At 43.6% G+C, this 23,643-nt stretch overlaps 1 long non-coding RNA gene across 1 annotated transcript in view; it reads left to right on the top strand.

Annotated features, from left to right (window-relative positions):
- The window catches only part of LOC104141721 (uncharacterized), a 50,639-nt gene that overhangs the window by 729 nt on the left and 26,267 nt on the right, over positions 1-23,643 (top strand). The window lies entirely within an intron of this gene.

The following is a 23,643-nucleotide window of genomic DNA, read 5'->3' as shown; positions in this document are numbered from 1 at the left end:
TGCTGTTGTTTTTCCTTCAAAATGGAATGAAAGGCAGTCTATTATCCCGCTTGTGTCTCAAGAGTGATGCTGTAGTTTCCCATGCGTTTGTGACTAAAGATACATATGCTTTTGACAAGAGATGACTGCCTATGGCCAAATGAGTGCCACATTCCCAGCCGTTGTGGTTTTCTGATTATTGGTATATGTGGACACCTCACACATGTGAATGAATGTGCTTTCGCTGCAACTATCATGAAACATGGAAGAGTCACAATGTTTTATTTGAGGCATGGAGAGATTAAGTGACTTGACAAAGGTTATAGAGGGAGCTTTTAGCAGAGCCACAAAAGGAATCTAGATTTCTGAATTTTTAGTCCAATGCCTTAATCATAAAACCACCTCTTCTCTGGATTCTTTTCTCTCTGCTGTAATTATAGTTTTTGCTGATTTTTGTGTCCTTTATAAAAACCTGTCTTTCACACTTTTGTGAAACCAAAAAAAAAAAAAGAAGATAAAACAGTCATAATTTTCCGAGCGCATAGTTTTGGACTCCAGCAGAGGCCTAAAACAAGTAAGGTAATTATTCCACTCAACTCAGCACCATTTGGAGAATTAGGCTATTTTTTGAATTGTAGTTCTAAAATAAGGCACATGAAGTGGAAAAAGTTCAGTGATCAACATGTTAAATAAATGCTTGCAAATATGAGATTTAAGAGAAAGGGAGCTGGCTATAAGCCTGCTTGAAATTGATGGAATGGTATAAAACAAAGGAAGATTGAATTATTCCCTTTAGATAAAGAGGGAAATGCCAGGAAAGACTTTCAAGGCTAAATTCACTCCACTCCTGGTGAAAATTAAAGAAAAAAGATTTTCCCCAAGGGTGAATTTGGCTCCTGGGCAATCACAGGGGGTCAGTCAGGGGAAGCTGCCAAGAGGAGGTGGGCCAGCATTACTAGAGTTGTTAAGGTCTAGACTAGACTTGCATTTGTTAGTGATGGTTAATTAACTTGTTCCTTGGCAATCAGCCATCAGGGCAGGAGGTAGACTTGATTTACAAGTCACAATTGCCAAGAAAGTCACTGATAAGTGCCTGAGAAGTTGTGGCTTTCTGCTTTTCACATTTGGTCTTTTGTTCTACTGCAAACTCCCCCCTCCCCACCCCCAGCCGCAGGCTCTTGTCCTCATATAAGACCATTTTTATGGTTGTCACTACTGATGTGGTTGAACCTCTGCCACAGTCTGATTTTGTGTGCCAGTGCCCATGGCAAGTGGAGAATATCAGCCATTCATATAGACAATAAGAGAAAAACTGCATACGGTTGAAGAAGGGATTCAGGACCATATTGTCTGTGACTGAGGACAGCACAGGGTCGCTTTCTATCAGATTGTCTTTCACTTTGTTTCTAGTTCCAGTTTTTGCTCCATAATATCTGAACACCCTCTGTTGTGCATTGAGCAACATCTCTACTGCACTGCAGTTGTCTTGGTATGATGTGGGGACTGACTGTGAAACAGGTCCGGTGTTGGTGGAAGAACCCACGTGATCCTTCCATTTCCAGTAGGTTGTCAAGGCGCAAATCAGTCTAAGCAGAAGGGAGAGCATAGGTTTAGAGTCACCACTTAGAGAGGGCCAGCCAGACATTGAAATTATTTTCTGTTTGGCTAGAGGTAATGTATGGGGTGCACATAGCAAAGAAAGCAGATTGCCTGTGCAATGCGCATGTAACGCAGAGCCAGAATCTGAAGATCAGGAGGAAAGGCAGTTTGCATTTATTCTTTTGTGTGTGTTCCCAGAGGCAGGAAAATGGTGGCAATTGCCATACAGCAAGTTTCCTCTTGGCCAGCTTTGGACCATTGTCTATTTCATAATGAAGCAAGTCAGGAAGGATGGAGAAGTCAATAGTTTTAATTGATTTTGACTGCTTCCTGTGTTCCTGAATGTAAGTGAAAGAGAAGGCAGAGAAAACTTGCATGACTGATTGGATCCTCCTCGCACCAGCCTCTACTGCTGGCACTGAAAAGTGGTATGAGGAGGGTCTCGGATTCTGGTCCAGGCTGTGGCACAGCTTTACTGCTTACAAGATATGGGGAAGTCCTGCCTGGAGGGCTCAGGTCTGCGCTCTTGCAGGAAAAATTGTTGCTGGATCCACAATGAGGTGGTTCTGCGTGGGGGATTTAGGGGGAGGACGTTACGTTTTGGTGGAGGACGGTCACCTGTCAAAAGGCAGAGTGGTAACAAATCGGTGAGACAGGGAGCAGTTGCAGATGTAGCAAGAGACTTGGAGGAGTCAAAAGGAAGAGAATGACGTTAGCATATGATTTTTGACAGTTGTTGCAGAGCATAACAACTTCAATTTAAAAGCTTCTCATTTGCCTCACTTTGTGCCATATTATGGGCTCCAACATATATTTAATGTTGGGAATATCAATTTTTGCTCCTCTAATTCTATGCTTGCAATTGATCCACGGCAACCGGATAGATCCCCATTTGGGTTTCTGAAGTATGTGAAGATTCTTGCTATTTGTGTCCTGAGAGATGTAAAACAATAACTTGAACTCTCTTTTTTTGGTGCATGTATTATTTTGCTCCTTTGCTTCCTTGTGGAAAGACCAGAGTAACAAAAGAGTGAACAACATTGTTTTTGTTATATTTCAAATATCTGTGTCATGATTCCAGCCTGCCTGGCAGGTTCCTCTCAAATCCCTCTCAATTTCTTTCATTTTGTGTGGGTAACTCCATGTCCAGGAATGAAGACATGGAGTTCACCTTGCTCTGTGGACTGTCTTAGCTCGGAACCAGGACCTGTCGCACCAGGGCAGCAGAGGCAAGCAAACAGCCTGGAGCCCTCAGGTTTTCTGAAAACCCTAGTTTAAAATACCAGTTCTAGGTCTGGCTTTGGTTTGGCTTCAACTTTTTTGGCAAGACAAAGGAGAGCTAAGACAGAGGTGCTGAGGATAGGGCATCCTGTGTAACCCTGATGGACCACCTTCCAGCTCATTCAAAGTTCATTTCTTCAGCTGCAGAACATCTCCAAGGACTTCCTCAAAGTGCTGCCATAATTAATGTGATTCACCTCAGTGACCATGTCTTTGCCGAGAGAACTCATATTAAGCAGCCGTTAGCAAGTCTTTCCTGCTGGTTAGTACATTTTATGCTCACAGGTTATGTTAAGACAGTACAGCTCCACCTACTTATATAACTGCATTGAGGCATTCTGATCCTGGTGAGTTATGTGTCTGCAACTTTCATGATGAAAAAATAAATAAAAAAAGATAGGTATATATTTTATTGGCACAAAATATCTTCATAAAAATTGAGCTTGGGGGAATGTCTCCTTTAGGAAATCATCTTTGAATCCGTAGGTTACTCGTGCTGCACATAGTCTGACCATCTCTACCTTTGCTGCAGTGTTTAGTGCCAACTTCTCCTTTCATTATTCTGTTTCTAGCAATGCTGTAGATCTTTTTGAAAATATTTTTTTCCTTTGTGACTCATCCAGCTTCCTAAGTGAAACTGCAGGTTATTCAAAATATTCTAAATCTATTTATCCAGGCAAATATTTGGACATGTAAAACACTAGTAAAGTGCCGTGATGTCTATCAGGGCAGGAGAGCACACGCAATCTTTGAAATCCTAAGTGTCTCTCTAGCATATTTTATCTGAAAATATTAATTGGCAAAGAGCAGTGCATCAAGTTTGATTCATACGCATGCACACATTGAGTGGAAGCTTTGTACATGTTTGAGCTCCATTTTCCCAGCACTAGTTTTTAGTTTGCACAGGCTAACTGCTTTATCAGATACTTCACCATGAAGAGAGCAAGGGGCTTTGCGGTTAGGTAACTGCATGTAGATCTCTGTCCTCTGTGTTACTGCTTCAGTCTTTAAAAGCCATGAGTTATCATGAACTGATGGCTGTATAATGGATTCTGCAGAATCAGCTGGTACTCACAGACAGACTCTTCAGATTCTTACGTTTTATCCAGAATATATTAGATGTCTGAAAGTTAGCCTTGAAGAGGATTTCTTGTGTGGCTGCCGATCAGTCTTACTTCTTAGTGTGGCTGAAATGCCCTTGGAGCACGTACTGTTGCTGTGTTTGAGCTTTTCTTGCAGTAAGAAAGACATAGTGCCAGGAAGAGAAACGCAGGGGTAAAAGTGGTGAAGATTTTTGGACTGGTCAAAAGTTCTCGTTTCTGTTTTGGTCAAGTTCAGTTCAGTTGGTCTTGTCAACTACACACTGCCATACAAGTCATATATGCCAGAAGAATTTAATGAATATCTGCAAGGGGAATCCCAGTCATAGTAGGTGGTATTGGATGAGACCTCAAGAGAGGATCTGTCCTGTCCCTGTCCTTCAAGTGAGGCTGACCCTTCCTCCGAGAGATGCGTTCTCAGACCTGCTGACGTGTGGTCCTGCGCTGGGTCACTAAAGCTGCACAGGGGACAATGGGATGTGTAAATCACCATATAGGTGGCTAGGAATATGGTAAGATTTCACTGGGAATGCTTGGTCTGAGAATATTTCCCATGGATCGTGCTTTTCTGGAGGCTGCTGAGGCTGCAGGTGTGAAAGACTTGGTTTTGTTCTCCTTCTTTGGCTCTAAGTTTCTATCTGCCTGAGTTCCTGTGTTTCTTCTTGATTCAGTAACAAAGACAGAGGCCTGAATGCATATGTTTGTTTTTATTTGCATTTTTTACTGCATTTAGTCTCATTTCCACATTGCTGAAGGCCATTAGTGAGGAGCTAGATAACTTGTCTAGGTTTTTGCTTTTCGTAATTTTCCAAAGCTCTATACATAATAAATCAGGCACAAGTTTTTGCTTTTGCAATTAGCTAATCCACAATGCAACAAAAGCAGTAGAAGTGATTGAATATGTCAAATGTTAAGCCTCGAGGAAAAAAAAACACTGCAAAATAAAGAAACATTTTGTGGTGATGCTTTTCAAAATTGTTGTTCTCACTCTTATCCAGTTCTAGGGACAAGCAAAACATTTTTGCCACTATGCCATCCACCAGCCTGTCCTAACCTGTGCTTGATGTGGACTTCTAATATGGAACCTCTGCAGCCCAAGTGTTGCTTTACCTTTCAGTTTACCTCACCTACACACAACAACTCTCTCTTCCTCCTAAAGGAAGGTGCAGGCCAGCAGCAAGACCAGCAGCACATGCTGTCTTGTATGGGTAGGTTGACCTGCGAGTTATAGCTCTTCTGTGGCGAGACCCTGTAATTCTTCCTTTTCAAAGACCCTTTAATCTCATTGTTTTATCTTCCTTCGCTAAAAAAGGAAGGTTGAAGGAAAGGAAGCTTGGAGCAACTTTATCAGAAACACGTCTGACGTTGCTGACTGCTACTGACTTGTAACATTTAATCAAATCCACATTAAGCTACGTTCAGATAGGAAGCTGTTTGATTTTAGTCTGACCACTTTTCTTAAATAAGCAAAGAAGAGCATTTGAAAGTCCTCTCTTGTCACAGCCTAGTGAAAACAAAGTTGCCTATCAGGTGTCCTCTATACTGACAAACTATTCCTAGGTCAGAAACTGCTTCTGCTAATCTTGAACTATTTACTTTAAATTATTTTTGTCATTTATTCCAGTTAAAAGTGTCCTTGCTTGTGATGTTTCACCACATGAACTTCACCTTCTTTTGTATAGAAAGCCCTGGGTCATCTCCTGTATAGCTCATACTCTGAGGTACTTCTGCCCCTCACTGGCATGCTCAGGCCTTAATTCCTTGTGCCGTTCAGACTCGACGAACTTTTGCAGTTCTACTGTGCTGAGTTATGTCAGAGACCTTCTGTTCATCCCTTCAGTCAGGGACAACTCCTTGAAATCAGCCTGTACAAAAGGGTGAAATCTGCATGGGAAGAATGAGGTTCACAGCAGTTTCCAAGTTTTCTTTTGTGGGAACACTTCAGTGGAAGCTGCCTGTTACAGAAAGCTGTTTGGACACATTACCGTCTCAAGCAGAGACACCCTCTAGAATTAGGTGCTAGAGGCAGGTCCTTTAGTGTTCCTGCACACTGGCTAGAGTGAGCTGGTGGACCGGAAGAGTTTGTATTTCTTTACGAAGAGACAACTTAACGAAGTTCACACAGACAAAACACACAATACAGAGAAAAGTTAATGCAGACTGAGCGCTGGAATCCTGCTTTCCTCCAATAGAGAAAGAGCATTCAAAGTTCCAGCTCTTTGTAATTATTTCCTGACTTCCATGTACAGCTGCAAAATATTGCTTGCAGTAGAACATCAGAGACCATTAGAAGAATATTTTCTGTAAGGAAGAGAATGAACTAAAGATTTTTATACCTATGTGGTGAATGTAAGAATATTAACAGAATAAAAATATTAATTGTCAGCAAATGAATAAATTTAGCTGGTGATGACGGAAGCATAAAGCATTAAGAATACTTAATTTAAAACACACATTTGAGGAGGAAAAAGTATGTAATCTGAAGTAGTCTTCATTTTAATAGATATTTTCTTGACTTCATTGAGGCTCATTGTTTTGAGTTGCAAATATTTGATATATTCTATATTATCCACTCATTAAGCAATGCCCTATTTGCTGCTTGTTTGTTACTCTCATAAGCTGCTACTTAGGCTAGTTTAAATTAAAAGTAGCTTTCACTGAGGGTGTACATAGGAGCTAAGGGACTGTGTTTCACAGCTGTGAAATGGAAGATCGTCCAGGACGATATGTATCAGCCTGATATTGTAAGGACAATCTGTATCAGTGTGTGCAAATGCAACTCAGGAAGCCACCCCTCAGATAGCAAAGGTGAAGGTAAGTTTTGTCTGGTTACAGCAACGAAAATCAACCAATGACTTCAGCTTTTAGTTCCTAAAAAGATTAGGACAAGAGTTGCACTAAATTTTTTCTCAGGACTGCTCCTTGGTTCACCCCTTCTGTGCACTGTTGTGGGTCATCAGCATGCTCAAAGTCTCGATAAACTGCGCTTGCGCTATTGACTCTGCAGATGCAGTACACGCAGGACAGCTGCCCTCTGTAATTGCTGATGAGGAAAGCTTTCATATTTACTGGTAAGAGCAACCTCTCTCTTAAACTGTCACTGCCTGGGTCAGGAAAGTGTAAGACTGTTTCCTTTGGAGCTGATTTGCCTTCTCTACTGGGAATTAGCTAGGCATTAGTCATAGCTTCACTGGGACCTCTCTTTGCCCTCTCCAAATAAATTGGTTTGGAAGAGGAGGGCAGGGCTGTGAGACTCAGAAAGGTTGAGGCACTGTCCAGGCAGCTTCTCCTTGGGATGACTGATTTACAGAGCTCGAAGGAAGCTCTTGGGAAGCCAGTTTTCACCTCTGCATGGGGGGGGGGGTCCGTTTATCTAATTTCACCCTGAGATTGCCTGGTGATGGGTCATGGATGAGACATGGCCCCTGGACGTTACAGCAGCTCATGGAGTCCATGTCAGAGGGCAATAAGGGATGCTCTCATGTCAGGGATGCACAGAGATAATTCTCTGCATCCCATTTAATCAGTGTGATAGGAATGTTCCTGAGATAGGGTTTTGGGTTTTGAGGATTTTTTTTTGTGATCCCCTCCTCATTCCAAAATAAGTGCTAGAGATCCTGCTTAAGCAGCAGATGAAAAAAAAAAGGCCCTTATCTTATCTCATAGACAGTAGAGAAGGCCAAGAGGGCATGGCCTCTTCCCTGTCAGAGCCGTGCTATTGGCAGGACATACGACCTTCCCTGAGAGCTGACCATTGTGACAGAACTGCAGAAAGAATGGTGAAAGGTGTGAATGAAATCCTTGTGCTATAACGTCCTGGATCCGCTTGGGTGATTTACTAGTGAAAGGATAACTTATGCGAGACTATGGAAATCTGTCACAGCCTTCTGTTATTGATTTAGAAAGGCCAGGATTTCACCCCACAGTGCTTCAATTCTTCTTCTGGTCTTCAGTGTCTTTTCTACCTGTTTTCATCTACTGTCTTCTCTGCATACTACTTTCACTTTTTATCCAACAGAAAATATTTGCTGCTCTCAGGTCCGGACTAGCTAGGGTTTCCTTAAAGATGCTCTATCCATCAAAGAGCTTTAATTCAGAGATGGAAACTACTGAGATGCCCTTGAGAGTGCCCATTGTTCAAGTATGTCTTCCCCCTACCCTCTCCTCACCAAATTTCCAATATATGTTTTGGCTTTCTGAGTTAGTCACATGGACTGACGGCTTTTATTTCTGGGTGCCCACTTTTGAAAACTGCATTGAATCAGTCACTACAAGAGCAATGGCATGATTCATTCCTGAAGAAAAAGGCAGCTCCAGACACCAAGTCTGGATCCAGAGGTGGACTAATTTCTGCTCAGAGAGTGGGGATCTAGGGATCCACAAGCCGTTCATCTGCAATTTAGACCTACATCTCTGGAAAACGGCAGGAAGGCATGCTGAAAAAAAGTAACGCAATAACATTTTCCCAGTGAACTGCTATTAACCTTTGTGTCTTCTGTAGCTTAAAGCAATGTTACACATGAGAAAAGATCAGCAAATACTTTTCCAAAGGCAGTCAAACGGTGTTGTTCTTTATCGGCTCAAATCTTTGTTGCCTGAGGTTATCTGAATCATTCCACTTGCTAAAATGTGGGGATGCTTTTCTTTCTTTAGTGTGAAAAGTTTATGCGTCTAAGACTCATGCATGAAGGACCAAAAGGAATTTAGTTTGCCTGCGCAGTAAAATAGTAGTTTGGTGAGTTCATTGCTTTGTTACCTTAAACTGCTTGTTACAAACCAGCTTCATCACAGCTGTTGCTGCTGTTAAGAATCTGTGCCCAGGTCTCTGCACACCAACACAAATTGCAAAATGTATAGTTTACACCAGTTGTTGCTGTGTGCTGGTAACAGCTGGTATGTAAAAAAGCATTCTCTCTTCCCCAGTTCGTGTTACTAAATCTGGGCTGTGTGGGTGTTTGTCAGGATTTTGCTATTTCAATGACTCCAAAAACATCTCCTGATGGGGCAATGGGAAGTAACAGGGATGCATTAAGCAAGGACAAGATATCTGGGGAGCCTGATTAGAAGCACAGCAAAATATGCCTGAAGTGGAGTGGAACTGAGCAATGGATCCCGCTGTCGGTCTGCCCTTCTAGCAGGCAGGGCAAAAATCTTTGACTTTTCTGTGCATGGCCCAGCTGAGATCCTTTCCTCTGCAAGCCTGGTTTGATGTCTCATGGTCCTCTCCCATTCTCAGAAATATGCTTGGTTATTTTGGGCATGTGTAGCTAGGGGAGTGTAAGTAAGGCAAGTTTTGTAGGGTGAGGTAAACTTCAAGAGATTAAAAGCCATAGCTGGAAGAAAATGCATTTTGGGATGTTCAAGCCCATGCCTGTTACATGCAGCATGCTGTTCTTTAGGAAAGGCTTCTCCGAGAGCTTCATGTGGAGACTCTGGGAGATTTACAGGTAACAATAGCAGTCATATTGGTAAAAGTTTCTGTGGGTTTACTGTCAACGGAATCTAACTTTCTTTTCCTGAGAATGTTTTCCTTAGCTCCTTTTTTTACCCTAACCCTATAAAAGCAGTTGGAAAATTAGATTTTAGTGATGGAAAAATTGTACATGAGTCTCTGTTTCCATCTGCATTTGCAACGGAAATAAGTTTGCTGCAACCTGACTTCTTTTCCTGGTGATGCTAATCTTTCTTTTTGGGTTAGTTACTCGATGCAACCAGAAAAATAATAGCAATTTCATGGAAAATGGAGGCTGTCCTTGAACATTTCCTTTTGTAGAAAATCCCTCTTTCCTTTGCGAGGGAAAATATTCCACTGGAAAACTTTCAACCGGTCTTGATTGGGTTCTTGCCTTTTCTACATTGTAGCTGTGGCTCCACATCAAATCATTCCCTTTTGTCTGTGCCTTCTTCCCTCCCATCTGCCACACTGTGATGGGAAATAAATCTCCAAGCTCTTTTCTATTCCTCACCATCCTGAAAGTCTTCTGTTCTCACTGACTGACTGAGATCATACATCTCCTCTTATAAAACACTAAAAGCACTGCTTATATTTTTTTCCCAGAATCCCTTTTGACTGGTGTCAGATATAGAAATACTAACAAAATTAACCTCAAGGATAAAAAAAAAAAATGCATCTCTGGTTCTATTTGCACTAAAGATAAGATCCTTTTTTCAAAGGAGATGGATGTTTACAGAGATGCTCTGGCTTCTCTCCCCTTGCCAGCCACTTTCCCATCTCCTGCAGAAGCCAGTGCAATTTGGCCCCATGCACTTTGGGGCACAAGTTGGTTCCTGTGTGGGTGGTGGTCACACAACACCACATGCCGTGTTTCCCCATGTTCCTGTTTTCCAGTCTGAACTTTTCCCTAGGCAAGTGGATCTGGTCAACCCCCGAGTTCCTTGCTCCAGGATATTCCTCAGCGCATGGCTTGGAGCGTGGCAAGACCTTGCCCTATATCCTGAGACTTGCTGGTCCTTGATAAGGGTGGAGTGGGGTTTTAATTTTGCAGTGATTTCCGAGTCAAATCTGCCCATTTTTGTTTCAGCCTGCCTGATGCTTTCTGCTGGGGATCTGTGAGTCAGGCTAGGCTCTCTCCAGAAATCAGGAGGGTTCTTACCATCATGCGCTCTGTGGTACCCAGACATCCCACTGCCTAATCAGAGTGGCATGATTTGCTTTAGTCATCTGATTTATATGCTTAGAATCACCCTTTCGAGGTGTCTGCTGTGTCTGGGGAGAGCTTAGGTCCCTAACTGTTGAGTTGCTGAAGATAACTGTTTGTACCTGAGCTAAATGTCTAACGCCAGGCTGTAAAGTCCTCCCCTTCCCAGCAAGCCGCTCTCTTGGCATGCTTGGCGGAAGTGCTGCCAGCTCCTGCAAGGCGAGCATGGGCAACAGCTCCGTGTGCGCGTGTGGGCACGCAGTCAGCAGAGTAATCAGATGCAGTTGCGAGCATGCCCAAGGAGTAGGAAGGTGTCACTTTTACATTAGCCCCTTTTCAGTGCAGAATCACACTTGAAGCTGTGTTTCTCATCAGATGCTCAAAGCAAAGCATCTCTGATACATATTTGCCATCTTTGGAAGGGAGAGCGTCCTACTTCAGCCAGCGACTTCATCACGTACCTCCCACTGGCTCCTGAAAGGCCCTTGACTGTACACCCCAGATACAGCTCTAAACGACAACGCAGCTGTGGGGTGGTGGAGGCACTGCCAGAGGTCAAAGGCTAATGAGCAATGGTTCCTTTAAGGAAACACATTGTCACCTTCAGGGCTACCGTTTGGCCGCACCAGCTCTCCCAGCTTTACGACGGCTCGGCTTCATTTTTATCTGTTCTGAGCATATCCATCTGCTCTCTGAGGCAGCGAACTGTCCTACTAGTGTGAGGAATGAAATGTGAAGGGAAAAGGAAAAAAACCATTTGATTCCTGTCAGGTAGATGAAAACTCAGTTTCCCTCCTTCTCTTTACTGCCTCCTGGAGAACGTACCGCATGTAGAAGGTGACCTTTTGTCTCCTTCCTCCCCACCCGAGCTGAAAGAGATTCGGCTGACACATCCGATGACAGATAGATACCAGCATGAGCAAATTGTGCTTGAACTTGCTCCAGAGAAAATTGTTACCAGGCGCGCACACAGGCTCGGCTGCATTAGGGAGAGCACAGATCATAGTCAAATGTTTGTGTCATTTGCAAACGCCGTGGAGAAGGGACGTGGAGGGATGAACAGATGAGCATTTTAAACTCTAAAGGTTACTGTAGGGAACATATAATAAGGCTCCGTGTTTGACTTTTGAAGAATGTTTTGGGGAAAATCATTTGAGGAAAGTTCAGATGAAATCATATTAATCTCTTCCACCTGGAATTATTGTCTTTTTCATCTTGTGTGTTTTTTTTTTTTAAACTTATTTTAAAGATGATTTTTTGTTGTTCTTTAATAAGTTCTTGAAATCTTTATGCTCACGAAGCTTTAGTTGATGTGTATGCTGAGTACTGCTGGTACGAGCAGAAGTTAGGGAAAACAGACATGAAAACATTTTAAAGCTGCAGAAAGTGTTCATGAGAATTAAATTCTGATTGAAAATCCCAGAAACAAAAAGGGAATCTAAATGCAAGCACTTTTAAAGTGTATCCTTGCCTGTCCAAACAGCATTTCCTGGCGGATCTGCAGTAAAGGCCACAGCAACTCATAAATTCATCAAGATTTAATGAAGAGTTGTCCATTCTGGCCACCTCTATCGTCCTGCCACCCATGTCTGAACAAACTCTCTCCCTTCCTGCACATGTACGCAGTGAACCTTGCCAAGCTCTGCTCAGACAGGAGCAGTGAGTTCCTTCCAGGCTACTTTTAAGATGTGAAGGGATGTTTTGGGATTAAATGTATAGCGAGAGAATAATCTCTTCTTTTTCTCTCTTTATCTGTCACAGTGAAATCATGCCTCTCCATCCTTTGAGCTTAGTAAGATGGTCATTTATGGCACTGCCTAATGCTTGGTCATCCTTCAGGATGTTCAGAGAAGCAGCTTCACGTCTTGTACCAGGTGGCTCCTATTGAATCTGTTTAGGCCATGCCTATTTAAAAACTAGGCTCTGCAGGCAAGAGGACAGCAAGAAATGGATGGTGCTGGCATGCAGCCATTCAGAGGACAGAGACAGGATCAGCCTACAGTGGACAGGGACAGAAAAATGAAACCTGCAGGACTGGCATGCAATTATCTTGCTTGCCAAGCTCATTACAGAGAAGGCACGTATTTCTAGTGTATTGCCCCTTGCCTCACAGAGGAAACTGTCAGCCTGATTCTGAATAATTCTGGTAGGGCCAAAGCAGATGTAGTTTCAACAAAGCTGATTTGTTTGGCTTGGCTTGATCGAGGATCTCTGTCCATTTGCAGGGTGGATCAGTCCCCAGGATCACTTCGGACAGCCTGATGACTGCTGGGAGTTACACAAAAGTGCAGTGACCCTTTTTGTGCTGCTCTGAAGCATGTTAGATCAATGTACTCTGGTAGTATCATCACCGCCAGAGCAGGTGCCTGGGAGTTTTAACCTGCGTCGTAGCCCTTGCTGATTCTAGAAAAAGTCGAAAGTACGAATGTGGGAGCCTGAGCCAAATCTGATCCTACAACACTAGCATTGAAAACAGCAAAATCTATAGTATGCAAACCTCTGTGCTCTCAATAAAAAAAATTAGTGGCATTTAGATTATTTGGAGAAATGCCTATATTTGAGACACTAAATATTTTACCCTTGGCAAGTGCAGTTACAATTTCTTAGGAAGATGTTAGTCTATGGCTTGAGGTGAAATCCAGGTAGAAGATTCTTTATAAAAAGCTGATATAAGGAGCTGCAAAAAGAACCTGTTTGTAGTGCCGGGTAGTAAGTTTGGAAGGCCTAGGGTCACCGCTTCATTCACGAGTGCCATCTACTGGCATTTATCTATTAACTTGTCACCCACAAGCGTACAAGACCCACCTTCCCCTGCTTCCCTGCAGCAGCTCACTCTGCTTGCAGCAGGCATCTGGGCGGGCCATTTCAGTGGCCCGTGGCCCCAGATCACTTGCACCTCTGCCAGGGTGGTGTGATCGAGGTTAGAACCGGCATGCCCCCACCCACCACCCATTTTGAGATGGGAGGAAGGATTGTGGGAGCGTAGCAGCCTGATTGTCTCAGAGGTGGCTGGCAGGTCTGATGGCGATGTGTGCACACCTCCTTATTTACAGCACCGAGAAGCTACCTTGGCAACACAAGGCTGGAGCAAAAAGTCAGTGACGCTGCCCTGGCGAGGTCTCTGACCCAGGTCTGCCGCATACAACTTCAGCCAGGGGATTTCCATTGCTAAGACGATCCGAGGCACTGCTCTTTAACAGTCTCCAGACAGCAGCTTGTAGCCTGAGCGAGCAGACTGGAGAGCTGTTTCAGAGACAGCAAAATGCACTGAAACACACAGTTATGGCCATGAAGGCTTGTTTGTAGGACTTGGCCTGATGATGGGCTTTTATGGAACGTGACCCATTGATGTTGAAAGCCTTAAAGTTCCTCAGGCTTATTGACAAAAACTGCATGCTTCTCCTTAGGCAGCTGAAGCAATAGGGAAGAGAACATTTCTTCTTAGCTAAGAAAACCCTATTTTGTTTGGGTTTGTTTTGTTTTCTTTTGCTGCTGCTGCAGGAAGACAGCCCATCCTCCCAGACTGCATTAGTGGATTTCAGGCACGTTCCCATCCTCTTGTGATTTCCTCAGGATGTGTCCAGGATGTGTCCTACCTGTTCTCAGCCTTGCTATGGTTTTGATGATAGTGCCATGTCCCATCTTGATCAGGGAGGCTGTTGTCACCAGACACCTACCCTACTCACGTGAAGATGGAAACTCCAGCCAGAGCAAGGAAGGACAGTGACGCAAAGTCGGCACCAGCTCCTTGCACCCAACAATGCTCAGGTATTTCCATGAAAGCTCCTGACCAGTCTCTCATTTCCACCACTTAATTCAATGCGTATTTCCAGTTCAAATGAAACCCCACTAGGGCACTACAGGAATCAGCAAGGTTCCTTTATTTGGCTGTAAAAAACAGACACCAGAGCTGATCTACAGAGTCTCAGCATGTGATTGAAGTGAAAAAAGAGTCCTTGTCTTCCCGTTTCACTCTTCAGAAGTGATATCATAATATAATATATACATAACTTGGAGGAACCCCATATAAATGATATTCGGATTCAAAGCTGACACTCTGTTTTAGGAAATGCTTCACGGAATACTATGTGTGTAGCTCTAATTTGGCCTACGTGGTTGCACAAACACGTGGTATCATGCAGATTTTTCTGCTGAACTTTTGCTTTGCCAGGGCCTGGGTAACCATTCAGTGTTTCTTCCTCTTCTTCTTGGGCCCTTCTTCGTAGATGGTGTGTAGAATTCAGATTCACTTCTTCCTAGTTTTTCCTTTCTGTAGTACCTGTGATTCATGGACAAAACTTAAATTTCTTTTTTTACAATACTTGTAAGCACAAGCATTGTATATCGGCTTGTTTTGCAGTTGAGAAAGTGAGGCACAAAAGACCTGTAAGCACTGTCCCCTGATTTTCCTTTTTCCACCTTGAAAATTGCTAGGACTGATTATTTATTTACAGCACTTATTTTTCTCAGGGATTTTTACAAGTTTTTTTTTTTTTTTTTTTTTAATATATTCACAGCTTCAGTCAGCTCTGATTGGTTTCAGAAGAGTTCAGGGCATCTACACATCTGGCTTCAAGTGTCTCACATAGTGGAACCAGTTTGCCAAGGAAGTGCTCAACTTCTGGCAGTCTTCTGCCTCCTTTGCCTCACACCTTTTGTGGCAAATGAGACCAGGATCCAATAGGCAAGAGTCTTCTTCCCACCAGAGCCCTGATTTATACCCAGACCACCACCTTTCCTGTACACTGCAGAGAGAGTCTGGGCTTAAAAGACTGCAGGAAGCTGCCTCTGCTGTTGTGCATGCATCCAGGAGAACTGAGGCCTGCTGTGAAATGTTGCTGAGAGTCTGCCATGATTTCGTAGGTGTTATTTCCCTTCTGCATTTGGCTCAGGCAGTATAGGTTCTTTACAGGGGTGCATTCCAGTTACTTTGAGGGCTTTGGAGACTATGGTGCTCCCCTATGGCTCCGTTTGGAGATATTCAAGCAGAACTTCATTGCCTGAGCCAGGGGATGATATATGGTAATTTTGTCAAAATCTTATTACTGAAAATGCTGGCTGATGTTTATAACATTTCCTGACTGATTATGTACATGGCTGGAGAGTTAATTTACTCCATAATTAACTACTTGCCTGTTTACCCTTGCCAATCTTCCCTCTCTATTTTGTCTTCCATGGCAAGGGGATTAGTTTTCTAACATGTAGCATCACTTATTCATTTGGGTTTCTGTTTCTTGATACCACAGGGCTTGTGGTTGTTTAGGAAGGTGGCTGATGCAGCTCTGTTCAGGCCGCAGTACAGTATACCATACCTCAAATGTTGGGGCACTGAAGCACAACTTTCTTTGTCATCACCTTTCTTCTCTGGAGCCAGACTGGCTCTTTAGTTTTGCGCAGTCAGTGCCCTACAGGGTCTGTCCTGGACCCCTGCACACTAAGGTTTTCAAATGGCCTGTGATTTCTAAGATAATTGGGCATAGTCTATGGAAGATGATGTAGGAATCGCATGATGTAGTCCTGTGACTCAGTTCTCTTCTGCCTTCTCAAACACCAACTTAAATCTTGAAACCAATCTAGCAGCTTACCTAAGCAGCTCTGAAACCTATCCAATCCCCGTATCTGGCTTCTTTCACCTGTTCCTCTCTACCCCTTCCCTTCTCTGGGGCTGTTCATCTCATTTAATACTCCCCACCACCTGCTTTTCCTACGTTTGGCTTTGAACTGATCCATCACTCATGCCAGCTAGTAGCTTGAAAGGCTTTCTTGAATGTCAATATTGCTTAGGATGCTTTCCTCCAAAATATATTTGCTCCAAAAGGACTCCTGTGATTTGGAAGCCCCTGGGTGGCATTTTCAAAATGGCCTGTGTAACTTAGGAACTCAGATCTCAATGAATAGTAGTAACGAGAGATGCCTTGATCACTTCTATGCTCTTTAAAATCACTGCTTGTTGTTTCAAAAGCAATGCAGGCAGATGAAGAAATGTCAGTAGGCAAGGACTTGCATTTCTCACCTGTTGTCCAAACCAGGAAATTATCTACTTTTGTATGCATAGAACAGTGAAGTTGTTGCATGTTGCAGATGCTGAGTGAGTTTCCTGTCTGATTGGACATGTAGCTCTGTAAGAAATATTTGGGCTGGTAGGTTTGGGGTGGAGCAGATATGTGATCTCTTTGGGTTTTCCAGGTGTGTGATGAGGAGACTGAAGTGACTGTTTTCAAGAAATACTCTCCTGCCCCAGGCGAGACTGTCTCTAAAAGCTATGGCTTTTAGGGCTGCCTTTAACTAAGCTGTAGATGATGGGTTATATGAACCTAAAGCTGCTATAGAACTGCTGTACGACAAATTACCATAGGTAACTCTCCCAGGCCCAGGTGGTGACTACACTCCATCGAAGAACTACTGCATTGCAGGTTGCAATCCAGTGAGAGGGCTGCTTTAATGTCTGAACAGGTAGAGCAGAGGATGGTAAGAAGCCTTTCACTTATGGGAAATCTGAGTCATGAAAACCATTGGATAAATTTAAATACATTATTCTAGCTTAGAGAAGGAGACCATCTGGGTAAGGAGAAGGATGTATGTGTCTTACCCCTTCAAATCGCATAGGAACTGTCCTGAGCTTGAAAATTTGCCAGAGCTGAGGACTAGCTTTGAAAGACACTGATTTAATGTTTGCATTTCAAAAATCCAGCTAAGGGACATAATGCTAAAGTGTCTTTTAAAAGTGAAAAAAGACTTGCTGGTATTTGCCTGGTGTATGAAGGAAGAAGGCCTGGAAATCTCATCAGAATTGTACATTATAAAGCCTTTTAGAGACTTTTGAAGGAATCTTGTATTTGTATTCTAAATTCTGTGACATTTGTACTCGAAATTCTGTGACATTTGTACTCTAAAGTCTCTTTTAAACAAAAAGCTGGGAAAGGAATGGGAAGATCTGACTGTAGTGAGATTGCAATGGGCTCAGACAGACTGGTGAGACAATCTGGCTTTTAACTGGTTTTTGAGAGTCAAGAGTCTGGTTTGCTACCCGGTTTACCCCTGCAGGTCTGAGTTCATGGCCCTTGGTGAGCCATGTGGTCTCCAAATGGACTTCCTGTGGTTGCGTTTGTCTGGGAATCGCTGTCACAAAGTGCGCAGCAAACAGCCTGGTGTTCTGGCTGTCACTCCTTGCACTTACACTGGTCTCGAATAATGATATTCGAGATATTCGTAATGATATTCGTAAATGGCATGTTAGCAATGGTGTTCAGGTAAACTCCATTCCACCTCTCAGAATGAAAAGCAGCAGCTGTTAACTTTCACAAAGAGCCTGGACAGTGGTTGAAACAAGGCTGATAAATGTGAGAGCTGGAGGTGAAGTGGAGATGTGCAGGTTGATCCAGGTGAAGGTGCAAAGAGGGGTGAATAGCCCATAATTTCCCCAGGACTGAGCTGCGATTGTGACCGTGTAAATGAAGACGGTTTGGGGGAAACAATCTGAAGTTAAAGGCCTCATCGCCCTTGCTGTGATGATGGACAGATTGCCCACAAAGTGCATAACGACAGCATCCTCTGTCTCATCGTCTGCAATCATCTTATTGGGAAATGAGCTGCATGATTTACTGGTACCACCACTCCCAGGCTCCCAGTGACAATAGCAACCTTCAGCAAGTCCCGTCTGCCACCAGCTTGTGACAGTGCAATTGCTGAGGTGAACAGGGGGTTCCAGGCTTGATGTCACAACAAGACGGGGTTTAGAAAACATCCAATTAACTTCTAATACAAAATAAACAAAGGCCAATGGGGCTTCCTCTCCACCCTTGCTTTAGACAGTAAAGATAATTCGAAGTTTTATTATGACTTTTAAAAATACAGATCTCAAAGCACTATGGTACAAACTCATTATTGTCATCTTACAGATGGGGTCACTGAAGATACAGAAATGAAATGATTTCCTTGGGACCATTTAAGTGGGCAAACGACAGGGCTAAAAAAGAGTCCCAATTCAATGTTTCATGCAATCCATCACCATCCCTCGCTCAGAGAAATAGGGCCAGGGAAGTTACCTTAAGATCAGGTTAATTACTATTTAACTGAATGACTACCCTCGGCTGAGTCCTCTTGGTAAGATGCTTTCACAAGTACTCCACTAGACCACTCTGATAAACCAAGACATTTTTGGACAAAAAACAGTTTGACAGAAAGGACAGCGAGCCACATATGGCTGTACTGTATGTCAGTCACAAGAACCCTAATACATTCAGAAGTTCCAAATGCCTTTTAAAGCTAATGGTCTGTGTGCTAATAGCTCCTGGCCCTGGAATCCGGGCTAGCAGCTGGTGCCACTGATTGGTAGCCCCAAGGATGAGCATGTGTGCAGTGGACAGGCGACTGGATTTCAGGAGCGGCGAAAGGCTTAGGATTCCTGCCTTGCTAATTTTATCATTCAGTGTAGTCTTTAATCAAGATGAAAAGTCAAGAGACCACGAGGGGCTAACTAACAACAGCTTGGCCTGATTACTGGAGTCCAGCTCACTCAGACCTGACAGACATTGCCTGCAACTGCCAGGCCAGTAACAGCTCGTAAACCTGCCGGAGTTGCAGCTGTTCTTCTTCCCCTGTGGTGTCTGCTGGACAATGCTAGAAATAACATCGGAGAATAATATATCTGTTTCTGGCCTTTTTGATGATGCAGGGTCTGTTATTTGAGGGGTGGATGTCAAGTCGTATAAAAGCATCCAGACGTCTCCAGCTAAGCCCAGCAGAAATAAACAGGCTGTCTGATATTGCAGTATCGACTAGCGAAGGCGCGTTATTATCTCTCTTCCTTCTCTCTTTCTTGGTCTTTGCCTTGTGGAATGCATCTGAAGAACATAGCCCTGTAAAGCAGGGCCACAGCAGAAAGAGCAAGAGCACTAAAATGGCTAAAGGAGGTTGTCAGAGAACTGAAGTCATTCAAGGAGATGCTGTACATTGCTGAAGCCAGAACAGTGATCCAATCTGTATCTGGAGGGCGATTTGGAAAGTTGGTTTGTTACTTGAGCTGTGCAAAGCAATGGGTACCTCGTGTTTTCCAGATGGCAAGAGGTTTTAAGGAATCCTCTGATGTCCCGTTTTAACCTTGATAGTCAAGGTTTTGATATTCCACACAAAACCTGATAGCCTAGAATGAACCCATCTAAGCACCATCTATCTTTCTCCGCTTGAGAGCTGAGCCAGCCCAGACTTGGGAGCTGCAAAATCCCTGCAGTTGCTGAAAGTCTTCTGATGCTCTGCAGATCCTCTAGGGTCCAATCCAATCTTCTGGATGAATTGGGGTAATACTAGATTGAAAATCATTTTGGTGACTCTCTGTACTGTATCGCCTGACGTTCTGTAGGCCCCAATTGCCATCACATCCCATAGCTCTCGCTATCTGCCCAGAAGCTTGCCCTTAGTGGTTCCAGATCATACAGTGGAGACCAGAAAGGCTCTTGGAGCGTCAGAAACAGTGAGATCCAGAAAGAGATCACCAGCTCTAAGCATATTCATCGTTAACCTTCCCACCATTTCCCAGAAATATCCTTTCCCATTATGCTTGTGATTGAGTCTGAACCTTGCTCCAGATGGCAGTGGGCTGAGGAGAAGAATTTGTACTGCAGTCAGAGCTCACAGATACACAAAAAAGGGAAATTGTGAAAAATTGCAATGACAAGGTTGTTTGGGTACCCTGTGATGTTCTAGCTTTAGAGAAATCCATGCCTAATGTGCCTACGTGGCAAGGTAAACTAAAGACCGTGTAATTCTATTTAAGCTTAACGTAGCAGAGGAAGAAACCCCCTGTACCCTCAACTCCTCCTTGCCGTTTGCAAGCATTAAGGCTAGTTTTTACATATGTTACTCAGTCACTGGACGTTAAAGAGTTTAGGAAAAAGTACTTCTGGAACTGAAAGAGTAAGGAGCTTCAGCTCTTACTCTGCCATATTCACACTTTTTTTTTGGACCACATGATCTGGTACACTGTGGCGATTCAGGGGTTCATGGAAGAGAAGACCTACTTACTCCTTGCACCTCCCTATCCATTCTTCCTGCCTCACTATCCTTTCTTCCTGCATCCCTTCTGCAAGGAGGATCTTTACATCTTATTTCTCTAGTAGTTCTGAAGCTGAGCTTGAGATGAGAGATGATAGGGGCTATCAAGAAGCTAGACTGCAGCTATGTATACAGTTTATGTTTCATGCAATGACAGGAGGAGAATCTGGTATTTAAAGTGCTGAGGTGAGCTACTCATCTTGGGCAAGGCATGCAGAAGTGGGCAGTCTCTTACAGAGCTGGAGGCTTAAAGGGGAGTGAGAAACCACCTTCCCACTTTGTGAGGTGTGGTTGCATCACTCTGTGTCGTGGTATGGGTGTCTTATGGGGGGAAGCTGAAATCCTAACTTGGCTGAGGGACAGGGAGCTGGTGGAGTCTGGGTAAACCTGAAATTTTCTCTCTATTCCTTTATTTCCTATCTCTATTTTTTTTTCTTCTACTTCTTTTTCATTAGCATTTGCCACTGCGTTTTCTCCCCCCCACCCCAACTCCCTTCTTTCCTCTGATCTTAACAATCCTATTTCCAAGCCTGGAGCATTTAGGAGTGTTTGAACTTAGGAAACGTTTCCTGCTGTGTTCTGTGTGGTACTTGCTAAAAGGTTAGCTATATTTTAATACAGCATCAGCAGTAGCAGTGAATTGAGGTTTAGAGAATCATATATTAAACAAGTGAACACAGATATTCTTCACAATAGCTGCCTCATCTCGCACTATATATTAATAATGCAGGGAGTTCTAGATCGTCTGTCGCTGTCATTGCTACTACATATTGATTTAATCACAAGGACTAGTTGTTAGAAAGCAAAATAGGTGAAGCTGTTCTCTGACCTTTTCCTCACTAATAAATTCTATCGTTTCTTTACAACACTGCATCCTGGCAGCAGTATTTTGGTTGTGTCCATAATGCTGAGTCTGGATATAACCAAACCTAGGGGATAAATGCTTTTCAGAAAGGTTATATTAGTGCAGATCTTGATGATCCACTGGCTTATATATGTGATTATCTTCCGTGCCAAACAGGAAATCTTAATTCATGTCTCTGGTCTCTGTCTCACATCTTTGCAGGGTACCCGAGTCCATCATTAGCTACAGTCCTACCTGGAAAGCTATATGATAGTAGAAAAGAGGTTATAAGGAAACTGGAGAATTTTAGTCCACCCCATGACCCTGAGGTTGTAGTGCACTTCCACAGGATGACCTAGATTTTTCAAGACTGAGTATGTGGAGCAGGAGTGGCATATGTCTCCCCTAACAGCTCTTCTTGATGAAGAGGTAGGTGGGAGCTGCATTGCTCAGCTCCAGAAGTGGGCAGAGCCTGTTCATATGGGATGGGTACTGACCTGGCAGTCTGCCTTCAGCTGCTCTGCTTGTGTGGGTACAACCCCAGGGAGGATGCCTCCCCTTTCTCTGCAGAAATGACTCAGGCCCCAGAAACCTGGGGAGTCTCTTCATGTGCTAAGGTATCCGTAGTGAAGGAAAGCCAACAATCTCTCTACTTTTGTTCATGAATTTCAGGCTTCTCTCATTGGGGTACCTGCAGGGGATGGAAAGGAAGTGGATGGCACCCCTTTGTGCTTTTGTCCATACAAACAGGGCTGGCTCTTGTGGATGTTTGCATGCAGTACACACAAGTACAGCGTGCTTTTGAAAATATGGGTCCAGGGGTCTCGCCTCCAGCTGACAGGCACAGCTACCACCTGCCTGTATGGGCAAACACTGGCAGCTGGCGTTGCAGTGCTTCAGTTCCCCTCTCTCTAAGAGCTACGGTGCTGTGCTGCCTTGTTACTCCAAACACAATATTGATAAATACTCGTTTAATCTCTGTTATTTTCTCAGAGTTAATGATAGCGTCAGTGGTCCCACTTCGGGTGGATTTTTCCCTTGTTGGTGTCAGAACTGAGCATCCACATGGAGCTATGCCCTGTCTGTGTGGAGCAGGCAGGAGGGGACTCATGTCCCCGGGATGCAACTTCTGAGAGAGGTGACATTGTTAGAGAAATGTATGCTGGCACTCATGGTCTTAATGATACCAATGGTGCTGGGAGCCAGACTCTGAGCGACAACGGGGAGTGGGAGTGATGGGTGACGTTCTGCAGAGAGACACTGTGGGACTTGCTGGAACAATGAGGGCTGTGTATCTCCCAGAGCTCTTTTTGGGCACTGTTACATTATAGCCCCTAGGCTGATGTAATTAATGAGACATCCCACCTCATGTACTAATGTGTTTTGTGTGACTCACCCTAATGAACAAAAACAATACCATGTGCCTCATAATGGGACTCCTGGTCTTCATGTTCCAGTGTTTGCTATGAATTATTTAAGGCATCTGGAGGGATTGGAGAGCGGTGACTGATTCTGTCTCTCTTCAGATGACTCGAAGGGTTCTATTTTTGGCTAGTCCTCAACCTGCAGAGTCTGCCAGCTTGAAAATGTTTCTATTATCTTGTCCTCCACTTTCATTTAACTCTTGATTATGTTTTCCTTACTTTCCCTCAGCTTAAAAAATAAGGTGTATTCTTCCATATCTCATGTGTATCGTGGGTGTGCTAAGGCTAGGTCTCTCAGAAAAGGAAGACAAGCAATTTAGCTCTTAAATTTAAGGACAGTAGCAGCAGTCATGGTAGGGTCTCACTCAGGCAAGTCTGTAAAGTGTGCATGTTCCAAAGGAATGAACAGATCAAGTTGCTTCATGGGCAGGGAAGCTGGCAATCACTTCTATTTAGTAGTAGGTTGAGTCTGAAGCTTTGTTTCTTAAAACCTGGCGTCTTTTTTTCTTTTTACTTTTTCTTTTTTGATACATCATGTTCACTTTTTCACTCGATGCCTTGAGGTTGCATTGCACTTCTGGACTTTGAGGTTGTGTGAAGACATTCTTCTAGCTGCAGCCTTGGAACAGAAAGCCTGAAGGGAACTTTGGAAAGATTAAAGATTACTTCAAGAGAATGAATGAGAGCAGACAGCTGGGATTTCCCAA

Source organism: Struthio camelus, chromosome 18, assembly GCF_040807025.1.
Source record: "Struthio camelus isolate bStrCam1 chromosome 18, bStrCam1.hap1, whole genome shotgun sequence".
In the NCBI taxonomy this organism is placed as follows: domain Eukaryota; kingdom Metazoa; phylum Chordata; class Aves; order Struthioniformes; family Struthionidae; genus Struthio; species Struthio camelus.
This window is presented reverse-complemented; position numbering and strand designations above follow the sequence as displayed.